General features: G+C 35.9%; 1 pseudogene; it reads right to left on the minus strand.

The window, feature by feature from the left end:
* Positions 1-1,553: 1,553 nt before the first annotated feature.
* LOC149229654 (ABC transporter C family member 10-like) lies at positions 1,554-15,008 on the minus strand (annotated as a pseudogene).
* Positions 15,009-16,023: the final 1,015 nt, after the last annotated feature.

Raw genomic sequence — 16,023 nt, forward strand, 5'->3', positions numbered from 1 at the left:
ATACAAGTGCGGGACTTGGCCGAGCCTAGATGTCCCTTCGGAAGTTTAATTCCCCCGAAGTGGCCTCCATCCTCAAGTGCTCCCCATGAGGTTTGAACTTGTGACTTGTTGGGAACTAAATCCCATGCAAACTAACTGATCTACACCTCATGGGTTCTCACATCGTCATCTTGAATGCATAACCTATGATTCTCATAAATAATTAGAGAACTTAAGTTTCATAACATCATTGAGAGAGGGTAAAAGACCCCTTATCCATTCCACATAAATAATAAAATAGAGCGTTCATCCATTCCATACAGACAATAACAGTCTATTGAAAGGTGGGAAAAGAACTTGCATCTACTTTATTTCAAATCCCAACAGTAATCAATCCATCAAGACCCATTTTGGTTCAAATAGGTGAACCATTTCCAAACTTGCATCATAATAGAAGGAATTGTTGATTTGGGGTAGCATCGGATGTGCTCCAGCCATGAAAATTGGTGGAGAGGCTGAAACACATGAGATCTCCAAGACCGAGAATTGGTTTGGGGAAATTCCACCCAGTTAGAAAGATATTAAAATAATTAATAGTTTTAATGGAGTTCCTAAGTCTAAACTTAGGAAAATTAAAATATTAATGGGTATTAATATAAAATTGCGTGAGAATGTTCTAAAAGACATGGATCAAGCCCAATCTAATCTTAACCGTTGATTAGAGATTTAATCTCGGCCGTTGAAAACTTGACATAAAAAGTATAAGAGGAGGCTTGAGGGTCAGTTGGAGATATACCAAGATTTATTAGTCAGTTTGATTTTCTGGAGCAGGGTTTGCTGAGAAAATTCGAACAAGTAAGCTAAGTTGCAGCGAGGGGCAATGAGTGCATAGCATAGAGGCAGAGATAGTGCCAAAGGACCAGGACAAAAGCAAAGGAGGCTACGCAGAGGGCCAGAGTGACTGCACAGAGGCTCGCAGGGCCTGCGTGGATGACACAGAGGGCTAGAGAGCCAGCGCAGAGTAGCAGAAGGCTGACGCAGGGGGCTTCTGAGTGACACAGAGGCCAGGAGGGCTGACTCAGAGCTTCTGAGAAGCATCGAAGAGATTTTTGTGGAGCAGACTTGCTGAATATCTACTTCCGAATAGAGGTATGGTTGCCAGATTGATTTCTCTATTGAGTGAGCCAGTTTGGCACCCTAGTTGTACTCAAGAAGCGCTGCTTAGTAATAAAACCCTCAGAACTGCTGCACCAGTTTTCCCAAGTTGGGTTTTTCCAGGGAAGATTGTCCAAAAATAATGGTGTCACTTGTGTGTTTGTCTATTCTTTCTGTTGATGATTTTTAGATGGTTGAGACTGCATTTGTGTTTATTTTCAGTATTTATATGGTTAAATAACTTGTTAAAAATTTAAACAAGTAGGTGAAATAAACCAGATAGTGTAGGAAGAATTTCTAATAGGTTAGACTTAGAAATTTCAACAGAGACTTTTTCAGGCCCTTGTGCACAAAAACACATTGTTCAAAGTATTTTTTTATGAACGAAAAATTCAGGTTGCAACAACATATGAGTTAATTTTAAACAACTGGCCTCCCAGATTTTCGTAGACCCGTCATTTTGATCGTTGTTACAATGAGATCTTATCTAACACGAGAATACATCAATTGAACAATAAGGTCACCAATGCTACAATTAGCCCTTCATGCAAGAGTTAAAGCATCGACCAAAGATCTCATGATCTGGGCAGAGAGACGGAAAGGTTATTCATTTAGTGCTTGTTGCATGAAGAAGAGCATTTGATGTGTGGGACCAATACTCTATCACAAGCCTTCCAAATAACGATCCTTCCCTTTCCATCAGCTTCAATGGATGATCACACTCCACCATCTCACCTGCATGAATTCAAATCAAAAGCATTCAAATTAGGTAGAAATGGATAGACTCACTTTCACTACTGTCCATTTCCTCAACTGCAACAAATTCAGTTGAAACCAATCCATGCATACAACACAGGGATAAGATATAATTACAGGGCCTTACCATCACTGATGGAAACCACCATGTCACTGTCCATAACAGTCGGTATCCTGTGTGCAACGGTAATTACAGTGCAATCTGCAAATTCCTTTCTAATTATTGTATGGAGAATGGCATCTGTAGCATTGTCTATTGATGTTGTTGCTTCGTCTAGAACAAGGATTCGACTTTTCCTTAGCAATGCACATCCGAAACAAAATAATTGTCTTTGTCCTACACTCCAATTCTCTCCATCGTCCCCCACTACATTTTATTGATCTTTTAGTGCCACGAAAAACTTTCAAATCTAACAGCCAAATTCTTGGCCTCATGTCAAAGAATTCCATGACATTTAAAAATATATATTTAATACAAAATTTACCTGGTGCATCTAGGCCATCCACCTTCCCTCTTACAATGTCTCCAAGTTGACACTCGTTCAAAACCTTAATAAAGAAAGAAAATAAATTCAAAGCATTATTTACTATTGTCATTCCACATATGATAAATTCAATGAGATGTTATGTTGAATAACATTTACATACTTCCCAAATTGTCAAATCTTAGTGCTCAGATAATGGATCCAAGTTGAAGTGAACAGTTCCTCAAAAAAGAGTTGGTTCTTGAGGAATAATCCCAAGGCGCGACCGCAAATCATGAAGCCCAATAGAGGTAGTATCCAAACCATCTATAAGGATTCTACCCCCTGCAGGTTCCACTAATCAAAAAATAGCACTAATGAGAGTGGTCTTCCCACTTCCTGTTTTCCCAACAATGCCAATCCTTTGCCCTCCCTTAAATGTACATGTAATGCCCCGTAAAACAAGGGGGTTGTTGGCTCTATATCTAATCTGCACACATATCAAAATATATTCGACTGCAAACATCATAAACCATTCAAATTTTAGTTAAAAAAATAAATGTTAACGCATTCATCTTGTTGGAATGCACAACTCAGGTACCTTCAATTCTTGCAATTCCACCTTCCCATGCGAGGGCCAACTATCTGGTGGTCTGCAATATTCTATAACAGCTGGTGCCTCACTAGGAATGTGCATGTACTATTTGATTCGTTCTACAGAAACAATGTAGTTTGCAAGTGTACATTGGATGTGAATACTGGAAACCAATGACATGTTCAATGACAGACCATATGATAGTGCCATCCCAACAAAACTTGCACCAGTTCAAATGTTAGGCATCAGCATCGTATACATAAAAGCATCCAGTAATAGCAGATATCTCCCATAGACAACCCTTAGTTTCATCGTTCATTCCAGGATTGAAGCTGCCCTTTGGGAGTAGAACCATAGCAAGAGCAGAGGAGCAAAGAAAAGTTGCAGTTAACATCTCTAGACGCTGAATCAACCATTCATTTGCCGAGAAACTGTAGAAAAAAGGGGTTCAAATTTTTATCAATAAGGTCTAAGTTCTTCTTTAAGAACTGATCCTCAACCTTGAAAGCCCTAATGGTCATTGTTCCTGCTATGGACTCGCCAAAATGATTTGCAATAGGTGATTTCGTTGTACCATTCAGTCTCATCAGTTCTTTAGCATAGGCAAAATAGTATTTTTGATTAAATTGAACAAACGAAAAATCAATTATAGCTTCTCTCACAATATTCATAGTGAAGTATAGAGTCTTCTCAAGAAACTTGCGTGAAGTGGCGTTTTACCTGGAGTTGAAAGGTCAAATAAATCATTGGAATGGCTACAAACAAAACTTGCCATGTTACAACAGCCACAACTCCAAGACTGCTATAAGCATTCATGGTAGACGACATGGCAAAGACAAAAGAGAAAGGAATGTCTACATCGAGAATGTTGAAATCTGAAGAAACCTGAAAAAGGAGGTGGGGAAGATAAATGTCAGTAGTTTACTACCCTGATGTACATCAAATTTCACTTTTTGTTTTAAGGAGCGAAAAGAAAAGAAGGAAGCCCATCGTGATTACATAAAAATACTTACTCTGCTCAGAACTCTTCCCAATGGAGTTGCATCAAAAAATTCCATTGGTGCTCGAAATAAAGAACTCAGAAGCTCAAAAAAGAAGGACTTTGATGCCTCAAGCCCCCAAATAACACAAAGCAATGACTGAAGGAATAATACAATATAGATGTGAACCCAATGGCTGAGTACACTGTTATTAAACTTAATACACTGACTTGAAGACTTTTCACCTTTGCAGCCATCCAAATATTTCCTGAAATCTACCCAATCAAAAATATAAGATGACCGAGACCAGCACAAGAACAATATAAGAAACCTTTATTCTGTTTCAAATAGTCAATATATGGCTTCAAACCAGTGCCCCCAACTTCCTTCTCTTCCCTTTTAACTAGCTGATCCCCCTTGGGAGCTCTATTTGAAATCAGTCGTTCTTTCTGTGATTTGCTCCTTTGAATTTCTCTCTCGTCATTAATCGGTTCATCTTTTGTGGATGGAATCGTGGCTGCTGATTCATTGGAACCAACAATATTCTTGTTTGCATTCACAAGCTCTCTAAATACCTCACTCGAGACCAACAGTTCCTGATATTTCCCAGTTTGATGAATCTCCCCATCTACCATCAACTACAAAAGAGAGAAACTTTAGTGTAGAAATTCAAATAAAAATTGCCAAAGCTATGAGCATTAGATATGTTAAAATTACAGGAGTTATAATTATGTGCAATCTGTTAAAAAACTTCGTCAAAATGTTGTATACAAGCAAACAAACAGCTTCCACATGGCTAGGACAACTGTTTACTAACCAGAATAGCATCAAATGCCGGGAGAAAATCAACTTGGTGTGTTACAAGGATTACTGTCTTGTTTGACAGTGCTCCCATTATGTATTCCTACACATCAAAATCCGTGATTAATAGGATCTGCGTAAGCTAAATAAAATGAAAATCATTGCTGTATAAAGGTGCAAAAAGCAAATTAGTAACAAGTACATAATAACTTTAAAAACCTTTATATTAGAAGGAAATCGCCATATTAACCTTAAGCAGGCTAGTAGTTGTATGAGCATCAACAACACTGAAAGGATCATCCAATAGATAAATATCAAAATATTGATATAAGGCACGGGCAAGCTGTATCCGCTGTTTCTGGCCACCACTGAGATTGACACCTCTTTTTGCTATTTCAGTCTGATCATTGAAGGGAAGATTCTGGAGGTCAGGGTTGGAATTTGGATTTCTCTTTACCCGTCATAAAAAAAAAAAATTGACGTTTTGGGTCCTTATGCTTCCCGTCAAGAAACGTTATATTAAAAATTTTGCCCTTCAAGAGTGATGTTCTCATAATAAATGAACCCTTCACTAATAAAGTTTTGATTAAAAAATTACCATTCAATAAATAATTATGTTGAAAATTTTCATATATTTATCGTAATTTTCAAAGGCGATTAACACTCATACATAATTTAGCCAAGAATCTTTTTAAAAACAAAAAATAATTTTTGTTTTTATCACTGTCGGTTGAAGTTTTAACAGATTTATTCGCTGTAAAATAAGTTTAAAAACCCAGAAGTTTTTTGAAAACCAAAAGAAACTTTCAATGGAATGTCAATTTCCAGGCCAAGAAACCATATTCTGCATAATGATAAACCCTTGTTTTAAAGAGCTGTGAGCAGTTACACATACAAATCTCTTGTGAAATAAAAAATTAAATTACTTATTAAATCAAAAATTAAAACGTAGCAGCAATCAGACCCACAGTGTTTGAAGAAAAAAAAAATCAATCACTAACCTGAAGCGCAAATTTGCAGTTTCCTGGCAGTTTCCTTAGAGTCAATCTTGAACTGGGCGTGGAAAAATAAGAAGAGCAAGTAAAGACGAGGGAAATGGTTAAGGAAGAGGTTTGAGCTAAGATGTGAATACTTAGAAGAGGATGGTAGCATTGCAATGGAAAAATAAGAAGAGCAAGTAAAGACAAGGGCAATGGTTAAGGAAGAGGTTTGAGCTAAGATGTGAAGACTTAGAAGAGGATGGAAGCACTCGAATGGAAAAATAAAGACAAGGGTAATCAAATTAAGGAAGTTGCTATATATTGAAATCCTCATATCTATATTAATATTTATTTGAAGAAGAAGTAAAGACAAAGGCATATCAAATTAAGGAAGTTGTTATATGTTGAAATCCTCATATCTACATTAATATTTATTTGAACTTTGATTTTGAATATTAATCTATATAGTTAAACTTTTAAATTTTCTTAGCATTTCAACATCTTAATAATATTGTTAAAGCTTACCTATAATTGTAATCTTAAATTTGAAATATTTTTTTTTATAGAATTATCAACATTTTATTAGATCCTCATATATATATAAAAAAAACATAATATATAACAATTCCATATTTTTTGAACCACCCCCTATTTTCTCTAAAGCAAAATATAATTTAGGTTGATTATATTATTTTCTATATACTATTTATATATATATATATATATATATATATATATATATATATATATATAATTTTAATAATAATTATTATTAATATTTTTTTAAAGTTAGAAAAAATCAATTATTACAATTTATATTAAATTAAAAAAAAATAATTAAAACAATAAAGTCAATATTAAAAATATATAAAACACTAATATATATAAAGTTCAAATCGAAATTCCAACCCTGGTGGAAGTGAATCAATTGCCCTGGAAATTCAGGGGCAACGATACCATTTATGTAGAAGGAGTTCGTGTTCAAATCTTATGGGATGTGCACGATTGGCTGTTTAATCCTGGACTAGGACATGCCTTGTTCATTTTCAAATCCACGATGCCACTCAACTCCCTCAGTTCCAAACACAACATCAACTGCGACCTGTCTTCGGATTTTTCTTTTTTCATTCATGCATGGAACTAGAAAAAAGTATAATGTGTAATGAAATCCCATTGATCCAAATTGAATAAGTCAAATTCCATACAGTTATATCTCCCAATTGCGGAGTAGGTTTCCCATTGTATTTTTGTCCATAACTAAGTTCTATAATCTTTCATCCTTCTGTAAGTACTTATAATCGAAGAATTAACGGGTTAATGAAAGGAAAAGTGCATAACGGGGCACAGAAACATTATGTGGTCAAAACTTTTAGGCATAAAAACTGCGCTGCACCATAAAAGAAAACCTTAGCGCTTATTTGTAATTGCAAAGTAGGACCATTTACTGAAAACATTGTTGCGAAGATTGTGGATGTGATTTACAAGCCATTTTACCATCCTCGTCAAGTTATAAATATCCTTCAGTTGACATGGCCATTTTTTAAAGAGTATTCAGATATTTTTACTAAATCGCGTTTCCTTTTAAGCTAAAAATCCTTGAGTTGACATGGCCATTTTTTTAAAGGGTATTTAGATATTTTTACTAAATCGCGTTTCCTTTTAAACTAAAAAAAATTATAATAAAATTATTTAACATACAAATTTTGTCTTTCATACTCAATATTTTGTAGCCGATTTTTTAACATCATTCTCATTTTTTGAGTACTAAGAATTAGCCAATTTTATTATTAATAAAGCTTACAAGTTACGGAGCTGCATGGTTTCAGAATCACAGTGGGTTTCTCTCGTACCAATTTCTAAAACTCTGCTGTTATCTAGTCGTCTCCTATACAACAGTATAATATATTATTTTTAGAGCAAGATTTGAAAAAAAAATGATTGTAAAATACAATAATCCATCGGGAATCGTGAACAACTACTATACCTTAAAATGCTAATAAAAAATTAAAAGCTAGCAGCAATCAGACGGTAGACTCTTGTGAAATTTATGAAATAAAAAATTAAAAGCTAACAACAATCAGACGGTAGACCCACAGTGTTTGAAGAATAAAAAATCAATCACTAACCTGAACTTTGAAGCACCAATTTGTAATTTCCTCGCAGTTTCCTTGGAGCCAATCTTGAGCTGGGCGACAGGCGTAAGTTTGAATGGGCAATGCGTTGAGAGAGAGTGTGCACTGTGAATCATGAACTCGATTGTACAAAGAAAACAAGCCCACGGGCCACATTCGTTGGGTGAAAGACAGGGAGACCATGCAATGGCATGCACAGATCCCCGAAATCGTCCACAGATCCCCGAAATCGTCCAGGGAAAGATTCCAAATTTTCTCAGAGAAAAAATCTTCTGGTGCAACTCGCGGGACAAGTGGGAATTGCCCATTCTCCACAAAAAAATTAAATCTCTAGCAGAGCGAAAAATTCGCTGCTATTGGGGACGAGACTTCGTTTTTAAGAGAAGAAATTTCAGGAAAAATGGCTATGGCCATTGGCTGCTCCCACATGCTAATTTCGATTCCTCCCACATGCTAATTTGACAGCCTCGGCCCTCTTGACATTTCCACAATTCATTGAGCTACTTGCCTCATGCAGCCAAGAGTTTCACGCTGCAGCTGAGAGTAAAGCATGATGTCAGGCGAAAAGGAGCTGCGCGAGAATAGGAAAAGGAAGGAAACAGTGTGTGTGACGGCCCTGCAGGCTGTGAGATAAGGGAATGACGTTTTTCAAAAAAATTCCAACCCTAGGCATAAGAACGTTTTGGAAAAAGTTCCAGACGTCAAAAAAACGTTTTTTACTCTTCCGGGCACGTCAGTCAAAACGGGCATGGACAAATTCCAGCCGTCAAATACGTTCAAAAAGCCTTATGACGGGCAAAATGCCCATCAAATTCCATCCCTGTTGGAGGTCTTTATCCAGCGAAGACTTGAGGATAACTTCCTGATATTTCTGCTCGTCGATGGGACACCCAAATAATATGTTGTTTTGTACTGTTCCAGTTTGAATCCATGCAGTCTGAGAAACATATGCGAGGGTACACAGACTTGCAACTGCAGAGGTAGGGTTGAGAACAATAAGAAAGAGAATCAATCAATTTAAATGGTTGACAATGTTAAGGTAAGGAGGTAAGTAATTCATACTCACAACGCCCCTTAACTTTGGAACTTCTCCAAGTATTGCAACTAAAAGAGTTGATTTTCCAGACCCAACTTCTCCACAAATTGCCAATTTTTAGCCATGTTTAACCTCCATATTTATGTTTCTCAATGAGGGCTTTGATGAACTGGAATCCCAAATTAGTGTTGCAAAACTGATAAGAAGAGGGTGGTCAGAAGAAATACACGCTCAACCACCCGATCCTGTAATTCAGCAGCCTCAAGAAATTTGATGATACGACTTAATGAGACCTTTGCTTGAATGGTAACAGCAATTACATCAGGCATTAGTCGAATTGGTTCTTGAGCAAGGCGCAAAGTGGCTATGAACGTGAAAACGTTTCTTGGAGTAAGAGTTTATGTTTCTCAATGCGGGCTTTGATGAACTGGAATCCAAACTTAGTGTTGCAAAACTGATAAGAAGAGAGTGGTCAGAGTTCTGAAGAAATACACGCTCAACCACCCGATCCTGTTCAGCAGCCTCAAGAAATTTGATGATACGACTTAATGAGACCTTTGCTAGAATGATAATAACAATTACATCAGGCATTAGTCGAATTGGTTCTTGAACAAGGCGCAAAGTGGCTAGGAACATGAAAAAGTTGCTTGGAGTAAGAGGAATTAAAAAAAAATAGCAGGTTATAAACGTTACAGTCGAAACCAAAACGGGAGATGACCAAAACAACAGCGAATTATAGGCTTTCCGAAACTGAACCGCAGATAGCCATTTGAACTCTACCTTGTGCAGATTCTCAATACTTTCTTTGAAGCGTTCCTCCCATGCATGCAATTTCAGTACTTTCATATGCACCAGAGCTTCTGTGGTAGCCCTTAACCGCTGATCCTGGGCTGACATGAGTTCAGTTTGAAACTTATGCTGTAACTTTGCCAATGGAGAGTTAAAAAGAATGGTAATGATGATAACTGCCAAGGCCGAAAGTGTGGCCCATCCAATTGCATGGAAGAGGATGCCTAAAGCAAATATAAGATTGAGTACTGTTGTCCAAGTCTGATGAAACCAGAAAGGAAGTTCACCAATACGATAAGCATCTACCGCCATATAATTCATGATTTCTCCGGCTGTATATACCTATTTAGCTTCATTGGACAGCTTTAGTTGTTTCTGATAAATTGCTGCAACGAGTGAAGAGCGCATTTGTAGACCAATCCGTCTAGTGCCAAAATACCATTGCCTTTGAGATATGGACTCTATGGTCTTGGCAATAAAGAGTGTTCCTGCCAAAACAAATCCTTCATATTTGAATGACTGTCTACCTTCTGAAAATCCAATAAAAGCATTCAGTAAATCCAATAAAAGCATTCAAAACAAGTGGTCCAGAAGACAGAGTAAGTATTTTGAGAAAAGCATAGAACCCAATCCTTGCCAGATTTTTCCAGTGACAGCAAACCAAAGCCCAGAAAACTGATGGAGTGCTAAATGGGTTTTTCTGTTTTTGCCTCAACAGTTCTTCTGTAAATGTTGTATAATTATTCTTTGCTTGATCATCTCCACACACACAAGGCAAATCATCTTCTTCTAGAGGCTTCTTCTTTCCTTTGGACAAAAGAGAATTCAACCACCAAAATGTTATCCTGTTGAAGAATCCTGCCTTGGAAAAAGAGTTACAATGGATTTTAACTTATTTTAAACTTATTTTTGGTTTTATTCTTAGGAAGATAATTTTCTCAAATCTTCTATTCCCTCACTCATAATAAATATCTTTTCTTATAACTTTTAATATCAACCAAAATATCCAGGCGGCCAAAAAATTCCAGGCGAACCTGAAAATATCTAGACACAGTTATTCGTTTTTAAAGGTTGGTGAAACGTCCGCTCCTTCCGGAAGAATCGTTCAACGAAAAGCGCGAAGTATACGCTTAGGTTCATAGCATTGCGAGAATGATAAATTGATTGATTAAAGAGAGAGCAATTATTACCTTCTCGTCATCATCACGGGAGGGGAGGGGAGGAGAAGCATAGAATGTGTTTTCAGAAAGAGTCTTTGCTTTCTTTTCTCTTTTCCATTTATGGTTATCATTGTTTTGTTTCTTTGAAAGTAGGGTCAATGCTGTGCCGTAAGGGGAGATATGGTGACCACGGACACCAGATAAAGCTTTACTCCCATCTTCTTTAATTTAAATATTTTAATTCTAATTTATTAATAACTATGATTATTTTTTTTAAATAAAAAAATCTATTAATACAAAGTATTTTGTAAAAGTAAATAAACCAGTTTGACTATGTTATGTTTTTTAATTTTTTTGGGATTTTAATTTGATTTTTTATTATTCTTTACAAAATAAACCAGTTTGACTATGCTATGTTTTTTATTTTTTTTTAAGGATTTTAACCAAAAAAATATAATTGTGAATTTTTATTATTTTTTACAAAATACACCAGTTTGACTATGCTATGTTTTTTAATTTTTATAGGATTTTAATAAAAAAAATATACTTGTGATTTTGTATTATTCAAAATGAGGTTTGGACTGATTAAAATGTTTAAACTTATTATTTCGAGAAATATAAAATTTATATAAAAATATGATTGAAAAAATTAAAAAGATGTAATAATTAAACAACATAAAAAATTAAATAAATTATTTTAGTTTTTTTTAATGGTGATGATCTTATATTTTCATTTTTAAATAACACACTAATAATTATTTAGTATTCATCTTTTTATTATTTAAAAATAAATTATAATAATTTTTTTTAATATTTTTCATATCTTAATTTAAAATTTATATTTTATATAGAAATAAATTAAAATAAAGGAACAAAAATTATGAGGCTGCTATAAAGATTTTAATAATTTTTTTGGCTTTACTTTTATTTTGATATTGAGTTTAAAGTGAAAGTGGAGAAGATAGGAGAGAAATTTTATAAAGTTGTTTCCAATATTTTGGAATGGTTTTTTAAAAGTTATTCCAATTTATTACATTGAAAGATTGAGAAAAATAAACATAATTTATATATTTTTAATTATTTATTAAATCAAATATTATATTATATATTTATTTATTTTATTTAAAAATAAATAAAAGGAAAAAATAAATATTTTATTACTATTATTAAATTTAATTAATTGATTTTTTTTTGTTAAATATTAAAATTTTATTATATTTTAATAATCAATTTTAAAATTTACATTATTGATGATGATGGTGGTGGTTAACTTCTATTGAGATCAAATTTTGGTCTCTCAGACCTAAAGAAACGAATTATTTAATTTGATTTAAAATTTTATTCTTATACTCAAAAAGCCTCCCAAGAAAAACCTCCCTAGAGAAGCCAAAATTTATATGGTTGTTTTCATTATTATATATTTTGTTTTAAATTTCTCAGTACACAAGTTCACCCTTTATTTTATTTTTCCTGGTTTTTAATTACCCTATAGGCGTGTACGCATATATTGGAATAGCTTTTAAATTTTGCTTATAAATTTTTTTAGAAGGTGGATATTTAGGTTTTTATAGATTTGTGTTTTCTTCATTTTTGTTTATCATTAAATTAGAGTTATTAAATTTAGTAGTTTTAAACACACATGGGAAACATAGAATAGGAAAGATAAATCATGTGAGTTCATTTTTTTATTAACAGGAGATATACATTTATAGTACATTATGTGACCATTGGGATTCACATCCCAAGGTCTCTTGGATTGCTTTTGTCCATTCGACTTCCACACTAACCCATTGAGGATTAGGTGTCCAACATTCCCCCCCTTAATCCGAAGGGTTATGTATGAGTCCAAGAAGAGAGCTGTAATACAAAATGTGCAAAAAATGCATGGCAGCACTAGGCTGAATGTTGTGATGACCCCGTAAAAATTTAATTATTTAAAGGTTACTACGGTAAAAAAAACTGAATTAGAATGATATTGAAGGATTTATTTTCTTTTAAGAGTATTCTGTTGATTTTTACATATGCACTAAGATAATGATTAAAAGAATTACTCATAAAAGTATTGGAATTCCCAAAAGGGAACTGGAAAAGAAAAGTTAGTTAACAAAACTAGAAATAACCACCTTTCCTAACTGGAAGGGTTTCCAGGGAAAAGGGGAGGTTGGTTGACAGAACTCTGGGCTGTAGGGACAGGCAGAGAAAGAGAAAGGGAAAGAAAGACCCTGTATGGACTAAGTCTGGTAAGGACCAGATAGTCGAGCACACAGTGCTGTCTTACTGAGGATAGTGATCCGGTAAGAAGAAGCTTGGGGGGAGACTCAGGTCCCGAAGGACAAGTCTCACGGTTGGGTGGATAACAAGCTTTACACAGAAATTCGGCAGGAGACTTGCTCCGGATTCACCTTACCAGCGGAGATCAGGTAAGTAACGGAACCCTCATGTCTCTATAGTTATCTGTGTAACTGTGATTATCTGTGCAATAATTGTAAACAGTATATCTGTAAAAATCGAAAGATAGTGTAACTGTGATTATTTGAGCAATAATTGTAAACAGTATATCTGTAAAAGTCGAAGGATAGTGTAACTGTGATTATTTGAGCAATAATTGTAAACAGTATATCTGTAAAAATCGATGCAAGTTATTGGACAGAAATTCTGGGAAAAACAAGCTTTATCCCTACTAGACAAATAAACTTACAGTTGTTGGGGTTTCAAACCAGAAAACTGGCAACATATGAGGAAACAGAACTCTGGGTAGATATCATATCTTGACCCCTAATGTTCACAGCAAACAGAACATCTCTCTTTATAACCTTAATCAAAACATCTTTCCTTATAACCTCAATCTGCTAGATAGTGCCAAGATGAAGATTTTAAAAGGCGATAAGAAGAATTTAATAAATTCTTGACCCCGAACCAGGTCGAACCGTAGCAGGTGGGGGGGGGTTCTGGAGGTTCCCTAGCGTCGGGCAAAAGCCTGAATCCTTAACTTGTGATAACGGAAGAACAGACGAATATGAACAAAGAAACAAACCTTAGATAATATCTTAAATTAAAGGTCTGAACAGTTAACGTGGAACAGACTTCTGAAGATTACGACAGTTAATATGTGCAAACCATCATCACGAAGAGCAAAGAGACATGCAGCAACGCCGTGTTGGCATTCGAGTAATGTACAGAGGAAGTATTTAAACGTATCAAAGGAAGTACCAAAATATACATTTGCATAGAAGCTACAGAAGTATTTTCCAGCTATTAACGAATTAGGAACGAATAATAATTTATAACCATTATATAACTTTCAGAACCACAGGGTCTCGTGTTTACGGAGAACCCAGAACCAGTCGACCATACATCTACTGTAACCAGATGCAGGTGCGACATATCTTTAAAATCTATACATATCTGTTGAGAAAATACATTGAAATACAGGATAAACCCTTATCTCATGCTGTAAACAAAAACGCATCCATGCCGTAAACGAAAAAGCAAGATACCAGAATGAGAAATTACAATACGAAACTGGGTAATATTTAAACCCTATTATTCATAAAAACTCTTGCTTAACAGCATGAAAGTAAACGATAGCGTAACATAAACAACGGGTTATATTAAATCATCGGCCGCCAAGCCATATGGGTCCAGATTAAAAACAAGCGAGCTGGTTTCCAACCAGAGCTTCAACATAGTCATAATACATTCGACAAAACAAAAATATATACAGTTGTTCAATAGAATCAGGTGAAAATTACAGCCTAATGAACCAGAGGTAAACCCAAAACCGCTGCAAGCGAAGGGGTACCCAATATGCATTAATCAGACCCAGAACGTATGGAACCGGAATAAGAGAATCCGTCCATCGCTATCTGCGACCAACTGTGAAATAGTAAGGTTGGGTCTCATTCTAGGTACAGAGGGAAAAACCCCTGGCGACCAACGGTGAGACAGAAGAGAATCAACCGAGACTAAACACCTGAACGAGAATAAGTACCTGTGTAAACTCGGCGGACCAATATTTGGAGGGAGTTTCCAATGCCGTAAACCCCGGAAGTTTCCCATTTACAACCTGTCATGCAATGGATAAAATGTTACTCTACCTCGTAGCAGACAAATCGAAATTACATCAGAAACTTTCAACTGACAGTAAAATTTACCTGGCCGGTTCGAGGATGTAAAACCATGGAGCGGAAGCACATCAGAGAGTGTGCATGTTGCCTGGAATGGCGGATGGTCTCGGCGCGGAGCTATGGAGCAGACCCCTTGCAGTGGTGAAATGGAGCGGAGAGCTGTGAAGCGCCGAGCAGTGCGAGCGAAAACCTCGAAGAATCCGGAAAGACCAAGTATATAGCCTACATGCCAGCAGTGGAGACGTGGAGCGTTTGTGACCCTCGATCATACGCAGAGTCCTCACGCCGTTGATTAAGGCGGCAATACCCAAAAGCAAAGCGCGGGAAGGTTCCAAGCTTGGGAACCATACCCCAATCACGTGAACAGGCTGGCGGAATTCAATGCTATTGCCAGATGTCCAGCGCAGGCGGCGCCAACAAAGGAGGAGCAGGACAACTTTGATACGCTCGAGGGAAAGCAATATAGTCTTTATGCCATCGTATCCATGGTAGAAGAGTATCAATAAAGTTAAGAAATAAACTTAGAATAAACCATTATATGATAAACGTTACACTGCCACACCATATACCTCCAAGGGTTATACATACGAACGAAGTAGTGGCACTATTTATATATATACAATAACGAAGTGTAGGCACTATATAAAATTTTTTATTTATATATATATATATATGTTTTAATATGTAGATATGTGACAATTGGTATCAGAGCCCAGATTACCCATACTGTGGCCTCTGGGATGTGAATGAAGTGTTAAAAGTTGAGAAGGTCACTATGGCATTGATATTTTTTTTGGGGTAACAAAATTGTGCAGGAAGCTCACAATGTTAAATGTTTCATGATCAGACCAGACCAGGTTACAGGCTAGACAAGAGGAAAGAAAAAGAGCAACAAAGGTACCAACTAGTAATAGTTAGCATGCAGAGAGCTGGCAGCGCACCGCACAGGTCCGCAGCCAATCGGGGGCCTGCAACAAATCCTGGAGACAACCCCGAGTTGTGGGTGCATCTGGGTGAGGAGACCCGCAGCACGAATCTGGCCATATTAGAAACAGTTCAAGAGCTGAAA

The sequence above is a fragment of the Pinus tabuliformis genome, chromosome J, assembly GCF_031772625.1.
Source record: "Pinus tabuliformis cultivar Carrire ecotype Pingquan chromosome J, CPIR1, whole genome shotgun sequence".
NCBI classification, from domain to species: Eukaryota; Viridiplantae; Streptophyta; class Pinopsida; order Pinales; family Pinaceae; genus Pinus; species Pinus tabuliformis.